Source organism: Heptranchias perlo, chromosome 3 (assembly GCF_035084215.1).
Source record: "Heptranchias perlo isolate sHepPer1 chromosome 3, sHepPer1.hap1, whole genome shotgun sequence".
In the NCBI taxonomy this organism is placed as follows: Eukaryota; Metazoa; Chordata; class Chondrichthyes; order Hexanchiformes; family Hexanchidae; genus Heptranchias; species Heptranchias perlo.
In genome coordinates this window covers 122848503-122869841 of record NC_090327.1, presented here as the reverse complement: position 1 = coordinate 122869841, position 21339 = coordinate 122848503, and the positions used below count along the sequence as shown (strand labels likewise).

General features: G+C 47.4%; 1 protein-coding gene across 2 annotated transcripts in view; it reads right to left on the bottom strand.

Moving 5' to 3' along the window:
- The window catches only part of znf407 (zinc finger protein 407), a 439270-nt gene extending 418445 nt beyond the window's left edge, over nt 1-20825 (bottom strand). For both annotated transcript variants that reach the window (XM_067981928.1, XM_067981929.1), the window contains exon 1: nt 20755-20825. The gene's annotated coding sequence lies outside the window, so the exon portion shown is untranslated. The remainder of the gene's footprint in view (nt 1-20754) is intronic.
- Between the last annotated feature and the right edge of the window lie 514 nt (nt 20826-21339).

Sequence of the window (21339 nt, the reverse complement as noted above, 5' to 3'; positions counted from 1 at the left end):
TGGAAGACGAGAGGAGCGGGAGGGAGGGAAAGGGAGAGCGGGAGGGAGGGAAAGGGAGAGCGGGAGGGAGGGAAAGGGAGAGCGGGAGGGAGGAAAGGGAGAGCGGGAGGGAGGGAAAGGAGAGCGGGAGGGAGGGAAAGGGGAGAGCGGAGGGAGGGAAGAGGGAGGGAGGAAAGGGAGAGCGGGAGGGAGGGAAAGGGAGAGCGGGAGGGAGGGAAAGGGAGAGCGGGAGGGAGGGAAAGGGAGAGCGGGAGGGAGGGAAAGGGAGAGCGGGAGGGAGGGAAAGGGAGAGCGGGAGGGAGGGAAAGGGAGAGCGGGAGGGAGGGAAAGGGAGAGGCGGGAGGGAGGGAAAGGGAGAGCGGGAGGGAGGGAAAGGGAGAGCGGGAGGGAGGGAAAGGGAGAGCGGGAGGGAGGGAAAGGGAGAGCGGGAGGGAGGGAAAGGGAGAGCGGGAGGGAGGGAAAGGGAGAGCGGGAGGGAGGGAAAGGGAGAGCGGGAGGGAGGGAAAGGGGAGAGCGGGAGGGAGGGAAAGGGAGAGCGGAGGGAGGGAAAGGGAGAGCGGGAGGGGAGGGAAAGGGAGAGCGGGAGGGAGGGAAAGGGAGAGCGGGAGGGAGGGAAAGGGAGAGCGGGAGGGAGGGAAAGGGAGAGCGGGAGGGAGGGAAAGGGAGAGCGGGAGGGAGGGAAAGGGAGAGCGGGAGGGAGGGAAAGGGAGAGCGGGAGGGAGGGAAAGGGAGAGCGGGAGGGAGGGAAAGGGAGAGCGGGAGGGAGGGAAAGGGAGAGCGGGAGGGAGGGAAAGGGAGAGCGGGAGGGAGGGAAAGGGAGAGCGGGAGGGAGGGAAAGGGAGAGCGGGAGGGAGGGAAAGGGAGAGCGGGAGGGAGGGAAAGGGAGAGAGAGCGGGAGGGAGGGAAAGGGAGAGCGGGAGGGAGGGAAAGGGAGAGCGGTGAGGGAGGGAAAGGGAGAGCGGGAGGGAGGGAAAGGGAGAGCGGGAGGGAGGGAAAGGGAGAGCGGGAGGGAGGGAAAGGGAGAGCGGGAGGGAGGGAAAGGGAGAGCGGAGGGAGGGAAAGGGAGAGCGGGAGGGAGGGAAAGGGAGAGCGGGAGGGAGGGAAAGGGAGAGCGGGAGGGAGGGAAAGGGAGAGCGGGAGGGAGGGAAAGGGAGAGCGGGAGGGAGGGAAAGGGAGAGCGGGAGGGAGGGAAAGGGAGAGCGGGAGGGAGGGAAAGGGAGAGCGGGAGGGAGGGAAAGGGAGAGCGGGAAGGGAGGGGAAAAGGGAGAGCGGGAGGGAGGGAAAGGGAGAGCGGGAGGGAGGGAAAGGGAGAGCGGGAGGGAGGGAAAGGGAGAGAGCGGGAGGGAGGGAAAGGGAGAGCGGGAGGGAGGGAAAGGGAGAGCGGGAGGGAGGGAAAGGGAGAGCGGGAGGGAGGGAAAGGGAGAGCGGGAGGGAGGGAAAGGGAGAGCGGGAGGGAGGGAAAGGGAGAGCGGGAGGGAGGGAAAGGGAGAGCGGGAGGGAGGGAAAGGGAGAGCGGGAGGGAGGGAAAGGGAGAGCGGGAGGAGGAAGGAGAGAGCGGGAGGGAGGGAAAGGGAGAGCGGGAGGGAGGGAAAGGGAGAGCGGGAGGGAGGGAAAGGGAGAGCGGGAGGGAGGAAAGGGAGAGCGGGAGGGAGGGAAAGGGAGAGCGGGAGGGAGGGAAAGGGAGAGCGGGAGGGAGGGGAAAGGGAGAGCGGGAGGTGAGGGAAAGGGAGAGCGGGAGGAGGGAAAGGGAGAGCGGGAGGGAGGGAAAGGGGGAGAGGCGGGAGGGAGGGAAAGGGAGAGCGGGAGGGAGGGAAAGGGAGAGCGGGAGGGAGGGAAAGGGAGAGCGGGAGGGGAGGGAAAGGGAGAGCGGGAGGGAGGGAAAGGGAGAGCGGGAGGGAGGGAAAGGGAGAGCGGGAGGGAGGGAAAGGGAGAGCGGGAGGGAGGGAAAGGGAGAGCGGGAGGGAGGGAAAGGGAGAGCGGGAGGGAGGGAAAGGGAGAGCGGGAGGGAGGGAAAGGGAGCGGGAGGGAGGGAAAGGGAGAGCGGGAGGGAGGGAAAGGGGAGAGCGGGAGGGAGGGAAAGGGAGAGCGGGAGGGAGGGAAAGGGAGAGCGGGAGGGAGGGAAAGGGAGAGCGGGAGGGAGGGAAAGGGAGAGCGGGAGGGAGGGAAAGGGAGAGCGGGAGGGAGGGAAAGGGAGAGCGGGAGGGAGGGAAAGGGAGAGCGGGAGGGAGGGAAAGGGAGAGCGGGAGGGAGGGAAAGGGGAGAGCGGGAGGGAGGGAAAGGGAGAGCGGGAGGGAGGGAAAGGGAGAGCGGGAGGGAGGGAAAGGGAGAGCGGGAGGGAGGGAAAGGGAGAGCGGGAGGGAGGAAAGGGAGAGCGGGAGGGAGGGAAAGGGAGAGCGGGAGGGAGGGAAAGGGAGAGCGGGAGGGAGGGGAAAGGGAGAGCGGGAGGGAGGGAAAGGGAGAGCGGGAGGGAGGGAAAGGGAGAGCGGGAGGGAGGGAAAGGGAGAGCGGGAGGGAGGGAAAGGGAGAGCGGGAGGGAGGGAAAGGGAGAGCGGGAGGGAGGGAAAGGGAGAGCGGGAGGGAGGGAAAGGGAGAGCGGGAGGGAGGGAAAGGGAGAGCGGGAGGGAGGGAAAGGGAGAGCGGGAGGGAGGGAAAGGGAGAGCGGGAGGGAGGGAAAGGGAGAGCGGGAGGGAGGGAAAGGGAGAGCGGGAGGGAGGGAAAGGGAGAGCGGGAGGGAGGGAAAGGGAGAGAGCGGGAGGGAGGGAAAGGGAGAGCGGGGAGGGAGGGGGAAAGGGAGAGCGGGAGGGAGGGAAAGGAGAGCGCGGGAGGGAGGGAAAGGGAGAGCGGGAGGGAGGGAAAGGGAGAGCGGGAGGGAGGGAAAGGGAGAGCGGGAGGGAGGGAAAGGGAGAGCGGGAGGGAGGGAAAGGGAGAGCGGGAGGGAGGGAAAGGGAGAGCGGGAGGGAGGGAAAGGGAGAGCGGGAGGGAGGGAAAGGGAGAGCGGGAGGGAGGGAAAGGGAGAGCGGGGAGGGAGGGAAAGGGAGAGCGGGAGGGAGGGAAAGGGAGAGCGGGAGGGAGGGAAAGGAGAGAGCGGGAGGGAGGGAAAGGGAGAGCGGGAGGGAGGGAAAGGGAGAGCGGGAGGGAGGGAAAGGGAGAGCGGGAGGGAGGGAAAGGGAGAGCGGGAGGGAGGGAAAGGGAGAGCGGGAGGGAGGGAAAGGGAGAGCGGGAGGGAGGGAAAGGGAGAGCGGGAGGGAGGGAAAGGGAGAGCGGGAGGGAGGGAAAGGGGAGAGCGGGAGGGAGGGAAAGGGAGAGCGGGAGGGAGGGAAAGGGAGAGAGGAGCGGGAGGGAGGGAAAGGGGAGAGCGGGGAGGGAGGGAAAGGGAGAGCGGGAGGGAGGGAAAGGGAGAGCGGGAGGGAGGGAAAGGGAGAGCGGGAGGGAGGGAAAGGGAGAGCGAGGAGGAGGGAAAGGGAGAGCGGGGAGGGAGGGAAAGGGAGGAGAGGCGGGAGGGAGGGAAAGGGAGAGCGGGAGGGAGGGAAAGGGAGAGCGGGAGGGAGGGAAAGGGAGAGCGGGAGGGAGGGAAAGGGAGAGCGGGAGGGAGGGAAAGGGAGAGCGGGAGGGAGGGAAAGGGAGAGCGGGAGGGAGGGAAAGGGAGAGCGGGAGGGAGGGGAAAGGGAGAGAGCGGGAGGGAGGGAAAGGAGAGCGGAGAGGGAAAGGGAGAGCGGGAGGGAGGGAAAGGGGAGAGCGGGAGGGAGGGAAAGTAGGGAGAGCGGGAGGGAGGGAAAGGGAGAGCGGGAGGGAGGGAAAGGGAGAGCGGGAGGGAGGGAAAGGGAGAGCGGAGGGAGGGAAAGGGAGAGCGGGAGGGAGGGAAAGGGAGAGCGGGAGGGAGGGAAACGGAGAGCGGGAGGGAGGGAAACGGAGAGCGGGAGGGAGGGAAACGGAGAGAGGGAGTGAGGGAAATGAGAGAGGCAGAGAACGGAGGGAAACAGAGAGAGGGAAATGGTGAGAGAGTGAGGGGAAGGAGGGAAACTGAGATGGAGAGAGAGAGCGCGAGAGAGGATGGAGGGGAGAGAAGGGAGGGAGAGAAACAGAGGGAGGGGAGGGAGAGAGAAGGGAGGGAGGGAGAGAGAAGGGAGGGGAGGGAGAGAGAAGGGAGGGGAGGGAGAGAGAAGGGAGGGGAGGGAGAGAGAAGGGAGGGGAGGGAGAGGGAAGGGAGAGGGAAGGGAGTGGAGGGAGAGGGAAGGGAGGGGAGGAGAGGGAAGGGAGGGGAGGGAGAGGGAAGGGAGGGGAGGGAGAGGGAAGGGAGGGGAGGGAGAGAGAAGGGAGGGGAGGGAGAGAGAAGGGAGGGGAGGGAGAGAGAAGGGAGGGGAGGGAGAGAGAAGGGAGGGGAGGGAGAGAAGGGAGGGGAGGGAGAGAGAAGGGAGGGGAGGGAGAGAGAAGGGAGGGGAGGGAGAGAGAAGGGAGGGGAGGGAGAGAGAAGGGAGGGGAGGGAGAGAGAAGGGAGGGGAGGGAGAGAGAAGGGAGGGAGGGAGAGAGAAAGGAGGGGAGGCAGAGAGAAGGGAGGGGGAGGGAGAGAGAAGGGAGGGAGGGGAGGGAGAGAGAAGGGAGGGAGGGAGAGAGAAGGGAGGGAGGGGAGGGGAGGGAGAGATAGAGAGAGAGGAGGGAAGGGAGGGGAATGTGGAGAGAGAGGGCAGGGAGAGAAAGGGAGAGAGAGAGATAGAGGGAAGGGAGGGAAATGAAGAGAGAGGAGGGGAAACAGAGAGAGCGAGAGGGAGGGAGGGAGGGGAAACGGAGAAACAGGATGGGGAAATGGAGAGATCGGGTGTCACTATTTCCAGATAAATACTGCAGCCTGTGTTTGAGCATCTCTGATTTCAGTTGTGATACTTTTTCTTAAAAAATTGTTTCAGTCCCCAGATGAAGCAATTTCTATACAATACAATTGAGGTAGTTTGCATTGATGGACAGATGCGTTAACATAGCCAGTGTCTCTTTCTCCCCGGTAATACGTCGAGCAGTGTAATGCAATTTTGAAATGGAGCCACGGTGAACGTGCACAAAACCACAGACTGTGAGAAAGAACCTCTGAATCCATTCTGGGAAAGTTTGCAAAGTACAAACGTGCCAAACTCTAGGGACTTTTTAATAATTCTGACAAAAATGTACAGCGGTTGCATGAATAGTGCACAAACAATCCAATTATCTATCAGAAAGAAAGGCTACACGGGAACAAGAATGCACTCTGTGTGCAATGAACATGCCAGTGTCACAGAATAAGCCACACTTAACTGGAAGTGATTTAAAATTTCAGCAATGATTATGTTCACCAACGTTTACTTGTTAAGTCTACATCGAAATTTAAGATCCAACAGACTCAATAACAGCTGGACAGTAGTTCACGTAACAATATGCAGGCTTACAAACATGGTGCATGCCTGACACCTAGTGGCCATTAATTAGATTTGTAGTGGCTGACAGCCAACTCACATTTCACAGTAAATAGAACTCAAAACTGTGGCTGGGTTTTCTTTTTTTTTTGTAAACCTGTCATTTTTACAGAAGGACCTAGAAGCAGAATTAATTTTCATCTGTCTATTGGCTCCATCCTGTAAGTGCAATAACGCGACTCAAATAAAAGCTATTTTCCCCCTACAATACAAAGTGAGCTCGCACACCCTCAAGTTCACTTTCTCTTTGTTAGAACACTTCTAGAAGCCAGCGTGAGCCAAAACACAATTAGATACTAACAAAGAAAAGCTGATCTTAATGAGACAGATTGGAGTACCTTCCTCCACCTTCTTTCATTCCTTGATTGCCTACTAAGCTTGTGCCCATTCCAACTGTTACCATGACAGCTCATGCCCTCGTTCCCTGCCTCCCCATTCCACCCGCATGACTATTAATGCTACCAAAAACTATCAAGTACTAAATAAAAAATTCTGTTTTCTCACAAGAAATAGGAGACTTCCATAAGATTATTAAACAGATCGGTCAATATTTCATTACTATCTTGGACATTTGGTTCATCTTCTGAAATCAAATATGGAGTGGTTGAGGCGAATAGTGTGGATGCCTTTAAGAGGAAGCTAGATAAGTACCTGAGGGAGAAAGGAAGAGCAGGTTATGCTGATAGAGTGAGATGAAGTCGGGAGGGAGGAGGCTTGTGTGGAGCATAAACACTGGCATTGACCGAGTTGAGCCGAATGGCCTGTTTCTGTGCTGTAAAATTCTATGTAATTCTATTTCTTGCTGGCACATGTCCCACATGCATACATAAACATTAGATTAGAATATTTATTATTCCAATACAATAGCATTCTTATTTCTATTGTTCATGTTCCAAGACTCAATTCAGATGCACTTAAAAAAAATTCAGAAAACCATAGGTGAATCCAAACTTGAACATAGGAACAGAAGGAGGCCATTCAGCCCCTCGAGCCTGTTCTGCCAATCAATTAGATCGTGGCTGATCTGTATCTTAATTCCATCTACCCGCCTGGGGGGGTCACAAGGCTACCTGCCAATCAAATGCACTTGCTTAAATTGGTTGGCTTTCTTTCCCTCCCAATTCTCAGGTGGGAGCGTAGATGGAACGCAGCACAGAAGCAAGATGTTCTATCACAGGGTTCGGGGGGGGGGGGGAATGCTGGCTGACTTCATAACATCAATATTAACTAGTCAAAAGTGACAGGTTGGAAATAGTTTGGTAAAATTCAACTCATTTATCATCAATATTTTGTGGATCATTTTATGTGATGTTCAGTGGCGTTGATAATTCAAAGAGTAGTAAAAGAGCAGAGGGGATATGTATCACTACGTGTGTCAGCATGGCTCACTTGGTAGCACTCTTGCCTGAGTCAGAAGAACTTGCATTTATATAGTGCCCTCTGTGACCTCAGGATGTTACACAGCCAAGTAAGTATTTTTTTAAGCGTAGTCATTGCTCTAATGTAGGGGAATGCAGCAGCCAATTTGCACACAGTGAGGTCCTACAAACAATGGGATAAATGACAAGATAATCTATTTTAGTGATGTTGGTTAAGGGAAATATGTTGACCAGAATACTGGGAGAACTCCCTTGCTCTTCTTTGAATAGTGCCATGGGATCTTTTAACAATCTTGTTCTGGAAAATACAAAACATATGCAGAGCGAGAGTGGTATTTAAGCTCATTTGCTTAGGGTGAAAAGGCTTAAAAGGTGCCATCAAATTCATATTTACTCAATGGGTATAGACAAAAGTTACTCATGAAAAGTTCCAATAAGGCATTTTAAAGTCAAAAAAGTCAATTTAGGTAGATCCATAAACTATATCTTTTGCATTTACTTCCCACATTATCACAAAACATTATGGGCATATCTATCTATAATTCTTGCATCAAGCAAATAGGTGCAAATTTATATGGTAACGATCACTAATGTTTACACTACCAAGTCATAAGACAACCTTTTCAGATTAAAACCACAAAGGTGAACTTCAACCTACTTAATCAATCACTCACATCAACCTCAAGATTGAGGAGCCAAATGTTAAACACCCACTAGGGGGTGGTTTTAACCTCCTGGGATGTTGTTCAGATGGTGCTCAAACTAGGAACCTCAGTTTTCCATGTCGAACGCTTCCCAATTGTCATCCAGGAAGGCAAAGCAATGCCAATCTATGTAAATTCCTGTAAAGCCAATTGCTGATAGATCCCATAGTGGCCATCAACTGAATTGGCAAGCTGCTAAACTTGGAGAGCCAGAGCAGCAGGTCTCTACAGGGCAAGGAAAGCAAAACTCAAACTTTAAAATATTTCCTAGCAGGCTTCAAAATGTGATTGACAAATAGATGTGGGGTGGGAAAGTACTTATATAATAAAAACACTTCTCCACAGTGACTGCCTTCTAAACAGTAATTCTGGGATTAAAAACCTTATCCTTGAGTAATCCATTCACATAACAGGAGGTCTGAAGTTTTTCACCATGACAAGGCGACAGCTGTGGCTCAGTGGGTAGCACTCTCACCTCTGAGTCAGAAGGTTGTGGGTATAAATCCCACTCCAGCCACTTGAGCACAAAATCCAGGCTGACACTCCCTGTGCAGTAGTGAAGGAGTGCTGCACTGTCGGAGGTGCCGTCTTTCAGATGAGAATTAAACCATGTCTGCTCTCTCAGGTGGGCATAAAAGATCCCAAGGCATTATTTTGAAGAAGAGCAGGGAAATTCTCTCTGTGTCCTGGCCAATATTTATCCCTCAACCAAAATCACTAAAACAGATTATCTGGTCATTTATCTCATTGCTGTTTATGGGAGCTTGCTGTGTGCAAATTGGCTGCCGCACACCATACATTACAACAGTGACTACACTTCAAAAAGTACTTCATTGGCTGTAAAGCGCTTTAGGTTGTATAAGGCGCTATATAAATGCAAGTCTTTCTTTTATCATGGTTACTTTAAATATTTCATATGAGAGTTTTAGGACACCATTTTCTTGTCACACTCGTATATAATAAATCAGATAGGTAAGAGCTGAAACAATCTACCTGCTCATTTTTTTTCTAGCACCATCCATCATGAAATTATTCAAGTTTTTGCACCCACCGTCGATTTTAAGAATGTACAGTTTATGTACGCACAATGTTTACCAGTTGGTTCTTGCCAGTCACTTCCTTATCGCTAACCGACGTACGACAGAAAAAATTAAACTTGCAACATCTGTTGGCATTGCAGCTTGGAGCATCAAATAAGGGTGGAAATAGCGGAGGCTCTTGCCACAATCTTTCAATCCTTCTTGGATTATGAAAGTTATGCCAGAGGAACTGGAGGATTGCAAATGTCACACCCCTGTTCAAAAAAGGAAAGAAAGAGAGATAAACCCGTCAATTACAGGCCATTCAGCCTAACTTAAGTGGTGGGGGAACGTATAGAGGCAATAATCCAGGACAAAATTATTGTCACTTGGAAAAACATGGATTAATAAATGACAGCCAGCACACATTTGTTAAAGGCAAATCGTGTCTGATTGAGTTCTTTGATGAAGTAACGGAGAGGGTTGATGAGGGCAGTATGGTTGATGCTGTGTATCTGGACTTTCAAAAGGCGTTTAATAAAGTACCACATAATAGACTGGTTAGCAAAAGTGAAGCTCATGGGATTAAGCGGGCAGTGTCAGCGTGGACACAAAATTGGCTAAGGGACAGGGTAGTGGAGAACGGCTGTTTTTCAGACCAGAGGGAAGTATTCAGTGGTGTTCCCTAGGGGTCAGTATTAGGACCACTGTTCTTTTTGATATATGTTAATGACCTGGACTTGGGTGTACAGGGTATAATTTCAAAGTTTGCAGATGACACTAAACTTGGATATGTAGTGAATAGTGAGGAGGATAGTAACAGACTTCAGGAGGACATAGACAGACTGGTGAAATAGGCAGACATGCAGATAAAATTTAATGCACAGAAGTGTGAAACGATGCATTTTGGAAGGAAGAATGAGGAGAGGCAATATAAACTAAATAGTACAATTTTAAAGGGGGTACAGGAAGAGAGAGACCTGGGGGTGTACATACACAAATCTTTGAAGGTGGCCGGACAAGTTGAGACAGCTGTTAAAAAAAGCAGATGGAATCCTTAGCTTTATCAACAGGCATAGACTACAAAAGCAAGGAAGTTATGCTAAACCTTTATAAATCACTGTTTAGGCCTCAGCTGGAGTATTGTGTTAAATTCTGGGCACCACACTTTAGGAAGTTATGTCCATAACTTGGATAGGGTTCAGAGGAGATTTACTAGAATGGTACCTGGAATGTGGAACTTCAATTATGTGGAGAGACTGGAATTGTTCTCCTGAGAGCAGAGAAGGTTAAGGTGGGATTTAATAGAGGTGTTCAAAATCATGAGTGGTTTTAATAGAGTAAATAAGAAGAAACTGTTTCCACTGGCAGGAGGGTCAGTAACCAGAGGACACAGATTCAAGGTAATTAGCAAAAGAACCAGAGGGAATATGAGAAGAATTTTTTTTACCCAGCGAGTTGTTATGATCTGGAATGCTCTGCCTGAAAGGATGGTGGAAGCAGATTCAATAGTAACTTTTAAAAGGGAATTAGATAAATACTCTAAGGGAGAAAATTGCAGGAGAAAGAGCAGGGGGTGGGACTAATTGGACAGTTCTTTCAAAGAGCCGGCACAGGCACGATGGGCCGAATGGCCTCCTGCTGTTCTGTAAAATTCTATGATTTTATGAAATACCAATGCAAAATAATTCTTTGAAACAAGTCCTCTAATCTCTATCTGCACATTTTCTTGTCATCTGACAAAATATTTTAATCATTTTAAACTCCAGCAAGATTGCCATTAAATAAGGAAGATTTCACATTTGAGCAAGAATATGCATCTTTCCTGACAAATGTATACAGCACTTCTCAAGGAAAGTGAGTCAAATTTAACCACAGGATCTTTGTTTTTGGGGGAGGGAGGGATGGAGGGATGAGGAAATCTAAAATCACTTCCTATTTTAAATTTATTAGGGGTGACCAGAGTGTTTTCTATCACCTATGTGTCACAAGTTACACACAGAAACAGGTGTGACGACACTGACACTTTGCAATACGACACTAGGCTGTTTACTTTCCTTCGGTTTAGCTAGCACAGGACCTCGAGAAAGGTTCAAATCTGACACAAGCCAGACTCATGGACCCGCAAATCAGTAATATGAGAATTAACTTTCTGCTTAAGTGAGCATTTCTTGGCAGCTGTGGCTCAGTGGGTAGCTCTCTCGCCTCTGAGTCAGAAGGTCGTGGGTTCAAGTCCTACTCCAGAGACTAGAGCGTACAATCTAGGCTGACACTCCCAGTGCAGTACTGAGGGAGTGCTGCACCGTTGGAGGTGCCGTCTCTTGGATAAGATATTAAACCGAGGCCCCGTCTGCCCTCTCAGGTGGAAGTAAAAGATCCCAGGGCACTATTGCAAAGAGCAGAGGAGTTCTCCCCGGTGCCCTGGCCGATATTTATCCTTCAAACAACATCACTGAAACAGATTATTTGGTCATTTTCTGATTGCTGTTTGTGGGACCTTGCTGTGTGCAAATTGGCTGCCGCGTTTCCTACATTACAGCAGTGACTACACTTCAAAAGTACTTCATTGGCTGTAAAGCGCTGTGGGACCTCCTGAGGTTGTGAAAGGTGCTATATAAATGCGAGCTCTTTCTTTCTATACTTGTGAAATATATTGAATATTTTAGTTGCTACTATGGGAGAGAAAAAAAATCACTTTATGTAATGCAGCTCCAGGTCAAATAATACAGCTCCACTATCCTAATTAACTTACACCCATCATAAAAGAAAAATAAGTGAGAGTGAGTGAAAGAGAGAGAAAAACAAATTTAAGACGTGAAATTCAATCTTGGGATACTATTGGTCTTTCTAAGCTGGTTGAATTACAGCCCTATACCTTGTTCCAACTATCTTTTATAATGTGTTCACTGTCATGCACCTTAAAAAAAAATAGGCTTCATGGGGAGAAACTGACTTTAAAAAACTCAAGTGGATGCTCTACAGTTCACATCATAATGTTCATGCAGTGACTTTAGCTGCAAGCACCTTGTGAACTATACAGCACGTCTTGGTCTAACAAAAAGGGTGTTCTAACATCACAAAATAAGACACAAATGGGGAAAGCCATTCAGTCCGTCTTAACTCATCCAGAAAGAAAGAATCCCCAATCCTTCACCTTAGCACCCAAATGATTCCAGCGTTTTTGCCTCCACTGCCCTACCCACCTGTCTTGATCATTAAGAACTTCCTGATATCAGTCCTAAATTTACTTTTCACTTGTTTGCACCTGTGCTCTGTTGTCGTATGGTCACTAATGTTCCAAATTGACCTTTTTATCTGTCAGTCGCTATCTTTATAGAATCACCTGTGTCATCTTTCAAGGTTGAAAAGCCCAAGTTTCTCCAGTCTTTGTCTCATAACTCACTCTTTTGACACCAGGGATCAACCTTTGGGGAAAGAGCAGGGGAATTGGACTAATTGGATAGCTCTTTCAAAGAGCCGGCACAGGCACGTGGGCTGAATAGCCTCCTCCTGCGCTGTAGCTACTATGATCTTGTGATTCTTCTCTACACTACCTCCAGGGCCGGAATGTCTTCCTTGTGTCTCAGTGACCAGAACTGGACACTGTCCGACCAAAGTATTTAACATGACTTCCTCCAATCTATACTCGACTGTTTTCACTATATATTTCAGCGTTCTATTTGCTGTGTTGATTGTTGCTCCACAGTGACTGGATATGTTGAGTCTACTCTTTCAACTTCACCCTTAGCTATTTTGACAATGTTCACGAGGGACTTAGGTTGCTCCTTATCTTTTCCCTGCTGTTGCAAGATTGTGAGTCACATTGTGCAGCTTCTACAGTAAGTAGTGATTGGCGTAATTTTAAAAGTGAAATGGTGCACCAACTGTTTGCATTTTATGTGGAAAATGCAAACGGATAAATATATCGGGAGGGAATAAATTTCTCGCCTCCAAATCGCAAGCCTTGGTCACTTGGAGAAAATCATAAATTTACAGCACCATCTCATGGGCAAAAAGTTCAAACTGTTCGACACAGGCAATCTTTCACTCAGGATTCGAAAATACATAATTAACGAAAATTGTTTTGGCCCACCACAAGTATCACCGCAGAGGTAGGTTTCTGATTTGAATCACCTGCAAAGCATATAATCTGCTGCTCAAAAAATGTTAGTTCCAAATCAATTTTTCCTTCAGAATAAAAACATACAAAACACACAAACACACTCTCTGAAACTTGTGTGTGTATCTTTGGGTAGTCTAGAGAGGAAAGGTAGGATTAGCTTCACATCCTCAAAAGAGTCATGTTCTTGAATCAGCCAGAAAATGACCCAGCGGATGGGGGAAAGGGTGGGGGGGGGGGGTTGCAGGTGGAAAAGGCAAATGCCAATATCACACCATCCAGAGTTCAAGCCAGAAGCTGCATTGCCAGAGGGAACGGGCTGCAGGTCCAAATCTCAGCCAAGCAATGGAGCATGGCATGTTGGGCCGATAGAATGAGAAAATAAACTTAAAAAGGAGGGGTGGTGGTGGGAAGCAAGGTGTACACTTCATTAAAGTTTAAAATTATGCCGATCGCTACTTACTGCAAAAGCTGCACAATGTGATTCATAATCTTGCAACAGCGGGGAAAAGGTTAGGAGCATTTACTTAAGAAAAATTTCAATAATTAATAAAGTTGTGCAGTGGCAAGTTGGTCCCTTCAGATCGATAGGGCCATAGTTAAAGATGGATAGACCAGTCCATCCTACCTATCAAGCATTTGTGCTCTGAACATTTGTTAGGCAACTACTCTATTAGTTCTGTAATCCAGCTCAAATCCCTCCCGTTCACAAAGCACTCTCACAGTCTAAGCAACTGCTCCCTCGCTTAAAATATAAATCAGAAAAAAAAACACAACTTACTGTTACCAAACTGCACAAATTCTTTATTATTTAAAAAAGTATGTTTACACTTCATGAAGCACGCTTTAAAGACATCTAGGTCGTGACAGGAAACAGAATATTTTGCTGGGCTTACACCCAAGTTGCCCACGAGAGCAAGAAATATTGTAAGACTATGTACAGAGTAACGGTGAGAGCTTAACAAAAAAAAAATATATGCACAAATAGGGGGCCAAAATAAAATTACACTCATTGTTCTTGGGATAATAAAATTCTGTACAACGGAAGCTAGGTTCAAATAATAAAGCAAAATGGAGTATTATTAAGGTTTACTACAATATGCCAGTAGCTTGATCAAAGTATTACACAGTAGAACCATAAAATTGTAACCATTATGAGAGTCAGTTCACTAAACAACTACATGTTTGGAGGTCCAAATTGCAGGACCCTTCTGTGTCATCAGAGGAGCGACAAAGTCTCTCAGCCACCCCACTAGCAGCACCCAGAGGTCCTTCACAGGCACAAGACCAGAAAAAAAGATCCCAGGGGATCTTCGGCTCCAATTAGGAACCATTAACTCTGGTACAGTATCCCCTCTGGAAAGATTACCTTACTTTTGGCAGAGGTCTGAAGCCTCAACAAGACTCACGTCAGCCCTCAACTGAGATTTGATAGATTTTTTTTTGTTAGGTAAGGGTATGGAACCAAGGCGGGTGGATGGAATTAAGATACAGATCAGCCGTGATCTAATTGAATGGTGGAACAGGCTCAAGGGGCTGACTGGCCTCCTCCTGTTCCTAGCTGAGCTCTGCTGAGGCCTTTTGAGGGTTCATGGATTAGCCCAAGAACTCCCCCCCCCCCCCCCCCCCATTCCTCTCGATACATACTCCTGACACAGTGGAGCAAGGGGCATGCAGGCAGAATGATGCGCCTATGGCATCTCCCACTGGAAAACAGCTGGAGCTAAAACAACAGGGCTGAATCCAGGCACAACCTGTCGTTCCCCTATTTCCGATCGCTTGACATGGAGATCAGCCTCAGTTCCACTTTGGGCCAGACTGGAATTTCAGCCCATTTTATCTCGGCAGATTAAAAGATCCTTCTGAACTAACTTAAGTTAAGAACACGACCACCGGATGATTCACACCATCGCTTAATTAAATAATTAAATATTAATCTTGCTTGCAAGAAGTAAATGCTTCCAGCAACAGCATACGCTAAATCACAGAACGCTTGCTTTATCTGCACCGTGTTAATTGCAACATCAACAGCTTACATTTATATAGAACATGTCGCCAAACATTCCAAAGCACAAAAAATCAAGTGCAGGGAGGAAGTCAGGCAACGTGTCTAAACGCAATGGTCGAGAAAATAGGTTTTAAGGAGACTTTTGTAGATGGGGAGAGATGGAGCGATGCAGAGAGATTTCGCTGGAAAGTTCCAGAGTGTGTGGGCAAGATGGCTGACAGCTCTGCCACCCAATAGTAACGCAAGAAATCGAACTCTTTTCCCCCTCCCCCCCCCCCCCTGAAAAAAAAGCTATTGAGGCTGGGGGAAAATTGAAAATTTCAAAACTAACATTGATAGGTTTTTGTTAGGCAAGGGTATTAAGGGTTACGGAACCAAGGTAGGTAGATGGAGTTAAGATACAGATCAGCCACTATTTAACTGAATGGTGGAAAAGGCTGAATGGCCTGTTCCTAGGAGAGGGAACACACTGTTGACCACAGAAAGAAAGGCAGAGGGACTTGGGGTCGAAGGGGGTAAGGAGCAGCAAGACCATAGAGGGATTTGTAGATGAGGATTTTCCTGTACTTAACTAGCCTGGCGGTGATCATGAATCTCACCTCCCACAAGCCAAATACTCACTAAAGTATTTCGCAAAATTTATAGCCAAGTTCTGTATTTCCACCACAAAAATGTTATTTTTTTTTAAAAAGCAAAACATATAACATACATAAGTTAGGAAAGAGAAAAAGCTCATTCAAACAAACAATCAACCTCATCCACTCTGTAAACAATGCACAGCTTGATCCATGAGTGACTCTATCCCAACCCAATCACCAAGTTTCCTGAAGGAGATAAAACTCTGACATTTCCCTGTATTCATTTTCATCCCTCAAGATGTCAGCCTTGGCTCAGTTGGTATCATTCTTGCCTCTGAGACAGAAGGTTGTGGGTTCAAGTCCCACGCCAGAGGTTTGAGCACATAATCAAGGCTGACACTCCCTGTGCAGTACTGAGGGAGTGCTGCACTGTCGGAGGTGCCGTCTTTTGGATGAGACATTAAACCAAGGCCCCGTCTGTCCTCTCAGGTGGATGTAAAAGATCCCATGGCACGATTCGAAGAAGAGCAGGGGAATTCTCCCCGGTATTCTGGCCAATATTTATCCCTCAACATCACTAAAACAGATTATCTGGTCATTTATCTCATTGCTGTTTGTGGGATCTTACTGTGCGCAAATTGTCTGACACGTTTTCTACATTATGACAGTGACTACACTTCAAAGTACTTCATTGGCTGTATAACCCTTTGGGTCCTCCTGAGGTCGTGAAAGGCACTGTATAAATGCAAGTTTTTTTTTTAAACCACCTTTAGTCTAGAACAGGTTGAAATTAGTGGATACTTAAGAAAGGCATGAGTTAGTCAGGAACAGTCTGCATGAATTTATAAAGGCATGTTGTGCTTGACTAATAGAAAAAGGACACATGAGCAGGGGGCATGGGATTAGAATAGATAGTTCCAGTTGAAGAGCGAGCACCAGCACAAGATGCAAAGAACTTCTACTGTGTTGGAAATGATATGGTTTTCTGCTCGGTTTCTGATCTCAGCTGTGGGAGAAACTTGTCGTCCTCTTCAGCTTTATTGGAGGACTTAGAATCAGAAGAGTTGCCACCAGGTCCGATCAACAGTCAGCTTTATAGCTGCCATCTTCTCCGCTGCACGTGATGTATGGTCCGGCATACATCAGTACAGAGTATAAGAGGTAAAGGGCCTGAAATTACTGATGGGATATTAGTAAAGGCTTAACACATTCATCTAAAATTCCATTCTTCACTACATTATCAGAAGTGTTTGCGCCTCTATATAAACAGCAGAATTTTAGTCAAATGCATTGTGTTTGGAACTTGCATTCCACAACATGATTTCAGACCAAAGAAATGTCAGCCTCAAAAGGAGTTACAACTTGCCCAAATATGCTAATGATTTCAAAGTCTTCCAATCCTTTTAATAAGCAGATTTAAGCAATTAGATTATTACAAAAGAGAAACTTTTAATCACTGGTGAAGGTCAGTGATTAGAATGGTATAGAGTATGGGGCAATTGGGTTCCCCCAACAGCTCAACTGGTTAAAGCAACTCATGAGTATCTTGGCAAAAAGACCAGGGAGATGTCAGGTGTGATGCCCAGCTTGTGTTTCGCTAGCTAATCTCAGGTGAATCAACAGTACAATTGCCCACAGCATCCTGGGTTAGGGTGAGAAAACGGGCCAAGGACCAAGCTTCTGATCGCTAGCCAGCAACCTCTTCTGGAAGTGCATGTGTGGGCAGTATGGAGGGTATGTTTTTATGCCCATGACCAAATAGCTTGCCACCATTCACTTCTTAGACTCATACAACAACAACTTGCATTTATACAGCATCTTTAACGTAGCAAAACATCACAAGGCACTTCACAGGAGCCTTATCAAAAATAATTTGACACTGAGTCACATAAGGAGTGTCTTAAAGGAGAGAGGGGTGGAGAGGCCAGAGGGGTTTAGGGAGGGAATTCCAGAGCATAGGACCTAGGCAGCTGAAGGCATGGCCGCCAACGGTGGAGCGATTAAAATCGGGGATGCGCAAAAGGCAAGAATTGGAGGAGCGCAGAGATCTTGGAGGGTTGTAGAGCTGGAGGAGGTTACAGAGATAGGGAGGGGGTGAGGCCATGGAAATGTGGATGAGAATTTTAAAATTGAGGCATTCTTGGACCAGGAGCCAATGTAGGTCAGCGAGCACAGGGGATGATGGATGAACGGTTTCTGGTGAGAGTTCGGATATTTGACAAGTGACCATTTGGATGAGGTACCCAAGCAAGGATTAAAGACATACAAGTCAGTAGGAGGGGAAGAGAGAAGACTGGCAAAGGAAAGAGGGGAAAAAAGGGAAATAACTGAGAATTTAAACAGGAGCCGATTGCAACTACACTTCCGCAGTACAACCGAATTGAAGATATTGGGGTATAAATTTTTCTTTGGTGGTCGCACAAAATGAGCAATAGCAATTTGCCCTATTTTCTTTACCATTGATTTCAACAGAAAAGAAAAATCGAGCAGAGTACAAAAGAGGCTGTCGATTCTCTATCACCTGTTTTGCACTAACGCCCCAGACAAATTTATACGCCTTTATCTTTTGTCAACTCCTTTGACACGGTCACTACCACTTAACTGAATAAGTTAAATAAAAATCAAAACTTTTCATAAGGTTCAATGACAGGCGACCTACTAACCATTAAGGGTGAGTGCTTACTGCAACCATTGAGCCATTTTAGGATAGTAAAAACACTACAGGAAGAAAAATCAAACTGGGGCAGATGTTATAGGTAAACAACAAATTTAGTCTCAATGTTGTAGAGCTAATCATTTAAAGTCTGTCTTCAGATGGAACCTGACATTCAATTTTATATCTCCCTGACAATACAAAGAATTAGAAGTATATTTTTATTATGAAGCGAATTAAAAGTCAAACATGTCTAAAATTTGATCATTAGAATCAATTTCTAATAGGTTTAGAGAGACTTATTTTCAATGACTGTAACTTGATGTGCAAAACAATTGTGTAATGCCACTGATATGTTTCCTGATGCTGGGCCTAGGAAACCACTCTCACCAGCAATATCTACCAATGACAGCCTGAAGAGGGAAAAACTTTCCACCTCAAGAAAACTGAAAATGTCCATACCAAAATTCACCATAAAGGCCTGAATTTTTGCTGTAACACTTTCAAATGGGATATTTAAATCCAAAGTAATATTTTAACACCATTCATTCTGACTTTTTCCAATTTGCTTTCGCCTCAACCTGCAGGACTGGATAATGTAGACAGGTAACAAGGCTGGCTATTTTAATATTAGATTTTACAAAACAAAACAAATAATTGAAGAATTAAAGGCTGCGATCCAAACTCAGGATTCACAAGATACTTTAAAGCTACTCAACTTTTACTCCAGTTGTTTTGTCACCCAAACCCCCTTCAACAGCAAAGATGCCTTGAAATTCTCTTCCAGATATTGTTGTTTCTGTGAAATAACTGCCTGGTAATAAACAACTGCAAACCCTGTTATGGATGAACTTTTAATTTGGTCCAACTAATATCCAGAATATCAAATCTTTCTGCAAATAATGTATTCAATTATAAACAAACTAAAAACTCAGGCTGCTTTATAATCGAAAGGTTCTGACATGTCTCGAATACTGGGTAGTGATTTAAAAAAAAGAAAACCAGTCTTCTAACAAGATAGTGAACATGTATATCAGCACAAGGGCACATGGAGCCGAGCTTTCAAAAGAAACAAAATTGGAAGATAAAGCATTTGCAAGTTGTTTGAAACTTTTAATGTGCACATGCAACAAGTTTCATTCAAAAAAAAATCGTAGAATCGTACAGCACAGAAGGAGCCCATTCAGCCCGCCGTACCTGTCCAGGCTCTTTAAAAGAGCGAGCCAATTAGTCCCACTCCCTTGCACTTTCCCCACAGCCCTGAAAGTTTTTCATTTTCAAGTAAATATCCAATTCCCTTTTGAAAGTTACTATTGAATCTGCTTCAACTACCCTTTCAGACAGTGCATTCCAGATAATATTAACTCACTGCATAAAATAAATTCTCATCTCTCCTCTGGTTCTTTTACCAACCACGTTAAATCTGTGTCCTCTGGTTATTGACCCTCCTGCCAGTGGAAACAGTTTCTCCTTATTTACTCCATCAAAACCCCTCATGATTTTGAGCATCTCAATTTTTTTTTGCTCCAACGAGAACAATCCCAGCTTCTGTAGACTCTCCACATAACTGAAGCTCCTCATCCCCAACACTTACTTTTAAATGAGTACAAAACATATTTTGAAATAAAAGACATTTTGTTTATAAGACAGTTACAGTGACAAAAAGCTAGGAGATGCTTTTTGTAAAAAAAACATTTTGCTGTTTTACTATTATTCACAGCATAAGTTGTGAAAGGCTCCCACATTCAAATTTTAAGTCTTTAAATGTTATTTCTTCCCTATACCTGCTTCCCCTTATCCCCCCGTACTAATGTCAAAATGCTCTGGGGGAAATTTACTTCCCATAAAAACAAAGGCACCTCCCAAGTCACAAATGAAGACTTTTCAGAGGTGGGCATATTAAGAAAACTGCCAAACATCTTAAAAAGAGTTTGTGAAATCTTTTAACAATTCAACATAAACTACCAGTTTAAAAGTGAACTTTTATATAAAAAAGGGGGGGCGGGGAGAAACAACTGCTAATTCCATCCAGAAACAAGCAAAACAGGGCCTTTTGATATGTAAACAAAAAAAAAGTGCCAATAAACAGGGACAACCACAAATAAAAATGCTGGAAATATTTTCTGCATTTCCAGAAACTGCAACATCTGTGGAGAAAGAAACAGAGTTAACGTTTCAGGTCAATGACCTTTCGTCAGAACTGGAAGAAGCTGAAGATGACAACCACATAACTTTTATAGGGAAGCGGGGACATTAAAACAAACAAAAAAGGACAGACACCCTGGTAATAGCGAAAGGAAAGCTTGTGGGCGGCTGCTTTGCTGCAGGTTATCAATAAAGAACACAAGCAACCCTCCCTGCTCCCCAACCTCAGGGAATCCCTTTTCCCTTCCCTCCTTGCTTGCTTGTTTGTTTGTTTGTTACTTCCTGGTTCCGGTTCTGCTGTCCGCTGCTCACTCACCCATTCGCTAGCGGGCATTATGACGCGCCTTAGAGTGACAGGGAACGCAACCAACCGGGACTCAAACTGCCGACCATGGGGACAAATAGCAACCAATCGGGAGCGAGAGAAGGAGGAGGAGGAGGCGGGACGGTCCTCCCACTTCACCCCCCCCCCCCGCCCCGCCCCGCCCCTTTGCCGCGCGAAGTCGAGGCTGATCGAGGGCAACGGCCAGTAACTAAGGCGGTTGAAACGACGGCAGCGCGGAGGCCCAAAAAGCCTCGAGCGAGCGGCGTCCGCCGTCTCCCCTCCGCGGCTCCAAAAAGTAGGTAACGCGGAAGCTTTCGTCTTCCTCCCGGGCTCCGGAGCTCAGCGGGACGACGAGAAATAAATCGTTTCGTTAGTTGAGACGTACCTGCGCGCGAATGCGTAGTGTCCGCTTGCGATGTACTTAGTCACAAGTGGCCTGCCGTAGCAGAAAGTCGGTGTCACTGGGAACGAGGCTGATGACGCGCCTCCGGGAGGGGGGGAAGAGAGAGAGTGAAGCCGCTGAGACGTCACGTGGTGCGGGACCCCACGTGGTGCGGGAGCACGTGCTCAGGCGGTTTGTGGTGCCACAAACGGGCAAATGGCCGCTCTTTTTATTTTTCCTCTCTCTCTCCAAGTGTTTGCTATCAGGCCGTTAAAACTTTAATTGCCTCCACTATTACCAAAGTGCTCCAGTTTATCGAACCGCTGAATTAAGAGAACGATGAAGTAAGAGATTTTGTTTTTTAAAAAAAACACACACACACACAGAAAATGCTGGAAAACACTCGGCAAAGGGCATGTGTGGAGAGAGAAACAGGAGTTAACGATTGAGGTCGATGGCCCTTCGTCAGGACTGAAAGAAGTTAAAGATTGAACAGTTTTTAAGCAAATACAGAGCCAGGGAAAGGTAGGGGGGGTGGGGAGGAAAGAACAAAAGAGAAGGTCGATGATCAGGTGGAGGGTAAGAGTG